The sequence below is a fragment of the Heterodontus francisci genome, chromosome 35 (genome assembly GCF_036365525.1).
Source record: "Heterodontus francisci isolate sHetFra1 chromosome 35, sHetFra1.hap1, whole genome shotgun sequence".
Classification (NCBI taxonomy): domain Eukaryota; kingdom Metazoa; phylum Chordata; class Chondrichthyes; order Heterodontiformes; family Heterodontidae; genus Heterodontus; species Heterodontus francisci.
In genome coordinates, this window is record NC_090405.1 from 22,163,460 (window position 1) to 22,167,333 (window position 3,874).

Below are 3,874 nucleotides of genomic sequence, written 5' to 3' on the forward strand. Positions count from 1 at the left end.
ATCCCTGTGTTCCAACTCCTGAATAATAAAATTGTGAGTTTCGTGATATTTTCTGGACACATTTCCTGCTGAAAGAACTAAGAACTCTTTTCTAATTTACACAATACTATATACACACTCATCAAGCCTCCGAAACTGGCATCCTTGGTGCTGCTCTCTCCTCCCAAACCTCATCTCATGTGACTGTTACATCATCACTCTGATTGTGGGAGGGGTTAATCCCACTGTCTTCAGCATTAACCCTTTACATCCTCATACTGCACTGTCTGTCCAAAAAAATCAGTGGAGGGAACTTGAATTATCAAAACAGCAACAGCTGCCAGTTGAAAATCAACTCAACCCATCAGAGAGAGACTGTCAGAGAACTTCCTGCATCCAGTCCTGACCCTGTCACATGAAGCAGCTGCTCACCCAGACCCCACTCTCATCAACACTGAACATTTTTACTGAGACCCTTCAAATACTGTTTATAAAAGGCCGCAAAGATCAAAGTTCACACAGTTGTATTAAATACAACAAAGTTTAATATCTTCTCACCGTTTCTCGGTAACCACATGAGACATAGGTTTTCTTATTTGGTTCCTTTGATTTTTCTTGTTCCTGACTGACAAATATTCCAAACCTCAGATAAACCCTCCCACTTGCGTCATGTCCCAGTCTCGGTTAAAAGCAACACATAATGACACAAACACTCTCACACTTTCCTTCAGTGAGATTAACATCAAGCTGTTTTCCAGGTTGAATGGAACTGTGAACAAATTTATGTCAAAGAAGTTCCCTTTGATGTATCAGCACTGAAATTCTGTACAAGGAGGAACAGCCATTCCAAACTCATATCCTTCACAAAGGCTGTTTTTTTATGTGATTGAAATTCATCAAGTATTTTGAATTAAAGTTCACAAGACACAAATGTCAATGTTGATAATGAAACTTTTCAAGCATGTTGCTACTGTGAAATAAGGTTCTGCTGGGAGTTGAACCCAGGATCTCCTGTTTACTAGACAGGTGCTTTAATCAACTAAGCTACAGAGACAGATCACAAATATGCGTGCAATTGAAATCAGAGGAAGGCTTTGTAGATAGTGGGCAGGCTTTGGCGAGTCAAGAGCTGAGTTCGTCACGGCAGTGTTCCCAGCCTCTGACTCGCTCTTGTAGTTGTAGCTGTAGTTGTAATTGTAATAGGCAACCGTCCGTCTCGGAAGACGATGGGCTACACCCGGGGTGTACGTCACTTCTGTATGAAACATCGTTTGTTGTGGCTGTAGAGGACGACTCGTGAGTGACGATCCCTTCCGCAGCTGGTACAGATGAATGTCATTGGCCCGAGGTCGACTGATAATTTTTCCTTCCTCTGAGCTCTCTTTCCCACCGTCTGGTCATTTCTTTTGTCCTCTGCCTTTCCCATGGTCTTCCTGAATGCCTTTCTCCAGGAATTCCAGTCAGCAGGAAGGACGTCCCATGCATCGACTCCAATCCCAGTCTGCTTGAGATCTCGCTTTGCAGATGTCCTTGTATCACAGACGTGGGTGACCTGTTGGTCTCGTGCTGATAGCAAGCTCACCAAAGAGCATGTCTTTGGCAAAGCGACCATCATCCATTCAGCACACATGACCCAGTCAACAGAGTCACCGCTGACTCAAGAGGGCAAACATGCTGCAGATCCCTGCACACTGGTGTACTTCTGCATTCGGCACTCTGTCCTGCCAGGAGATGCCCAATATCCATCTGTACTTTCCCTGAGCTACAGGTTATTGCACGTTTCTCTGGCTGTGTTTATTTTAGGTGATTTTGTACTCAGGTTCTTTTGGAATCCATGTGTTTGCAGATCTTTGTGAGTGAGAGATGTGGTAATATGTTTAAAAGATTTCCCTATAAATTATTCATATCTCCATCTTTCCCCGAACTTTGCACAAACACATTAATATGGGAATCACACACATCAAGCCGTCAAACCTGTCTGCTAAACATTGAAAGGTGACAGTGTTTATTGTGACGGGGTTCCATTTCGAAAGACACATCTTGATGATTCACACATGTAAAAATTTGTATATTATGTTCATGACATAATGACATAAATAAACATTTCCTTGCACTTGCCACGCTTGGTGAACATTTTCTCTGCTGATGCCCCCTGAATATATTAGAGAACATGGTGACGAGGTTGAGATAAAAGTCTGTAAATATAGGCAGCAAACAGCAGCAGGGACTGCAGTGAACAAGATTTACGTGACATATTTGTGCTTATATTGGTGGGTGAAATAAGATACTAAACACACAAAATCCTACATTTGAGCTCGCGTATAAGATTGCTCTGTCTATGGAGATAGCATCAAAGAATGCTCAGGAATTTTGTCCCATGCCAGTGATAGTAACACACTTCAGGGGAACTTAAAAAAAAAAGGTAAAATGGGCTTTCACATAACAGATGAAATTTTACACAGAGAAGTGTGAAGTGATACAATTTGGAAGGAAGAATGCCATATAAATGAACCGTTACAATTCTAAACTGGGTGCAGGAGCAGAGAGATAATGTACACCAATGTTAGAAGGATTGAAAAGGTAGCTAAGAGCAAACAGGACACTTGGCTTTATTAACAGAGGCATAGAGTAAAAGCATATAAGTTATGCTAAACCTTTATAAAATACTGGGAATGAATGGCCTCTTCCTGTACCTCCACAGAAAGCTTCCATTCCAGGTTTACACACACTCATCAGGATCACTCTCCACAGATCCTGCCACTCCAGGCTCGGACACCCACTTCAGGATCACTCTCCATACATCCCAGCACTATGGGCTCGGAGACCCTCTTCAGAATTCCTAAATCTCCAGACATGGACATCCTTTGGGGACCACTCTCCACAGATTCTGCCCTCCATGTTCAGACACCCTCTTCAGAATCACTCTCCATACATCCCGCCACTCCACGCACGGATATCTCCCTCAGGATCAGATCAAAGAATGTTGCTTGTCACATATCAGCTCAAGCCTGAATGTTGTTCAGGTCTTGCTGCTTGCAGGCACAGATTGCTTTAGTATCTGAGGAGTTGTGAATCATCAGCGAACATTCCCACTTCTCACTTATGTTGAAGAGAAAGCCATCAATGAAACAGCTGAGGATGGTTGGGCCTAGGACACTGCCCTGAGAAACTAAGTAACCAGTCATGAATGGTGGTGGACAATTAAATAACGAACCAGATGAGGAGGCTCCAAAAACATCCCTATCCTCAATGTTGGTGGAGCCGAGCACGTCAGTGCAAAAGGTGAAGCTGGAGCATTTGAAACCATCTTCAGTCAGAAATTGCTCAGTGGATGATTTCATCTCGGCCTCTTGAGGTCCCCAGCATCACAGCTTCCAGTTTTCAGCCAATTCGCTTCACTCCACATAATGGCAAGGAACAGCTGAAGACACTCGATACTGCAAAGACTATAGGCCCTAACAAGATTTCCGGCTCTAGTCCTGAAGACTTGTGCTCCAGAACTAGCTGCGCTCTCAGCCACACTGTTCCAGTAGAGCTACAACACAGGCATCTACTTGACAATGTGGAAAATTGCCCAAGTGTGCCCACTCCATAAAAAAAATGCAGGACAAATCCAATCTGACCAATTGCCGCCCCATCAGTCTACTATCAATCATCAGCAAAGTGATGGAAGATGTCACCAACAGTGCGATCAAGCACCACACACTTAGCAATAATCTGATCATCGATGCTCAATTTAGGTTCTGCCAGGGTCTCTCAGCTCCAGGAAATAATTTGGCAGATCGAGGAGAATGTGGGAAAATGTGAGGTTATCCACTTTGGTAGGAAGAATAGAACAGGAAAATATTATTTAAATTGTGAGAGATCACAGAATGCTGCGGTGTAGAAGGATCTG

At 43.4% G+C, this 3,874-nt stretch overlaps 1 non-coding gene across 1 annotated transcript; it reads right to left on the reverse strand.

The window, feature by feature from the left end:
* Positions 1-959: 959 nt before the first annotated feature.
* trnat-agu (transfer RNA threonine (anticodon AGU)) lies at positions 960-1,033 on the reverse strand. Its single transcript has one exon. It is a non-coding gene; the product is annotated as a tRNA-Thr (tRNA).
* Positions 1,034-3,874: the final 2,841 nt, after the last annotated feature.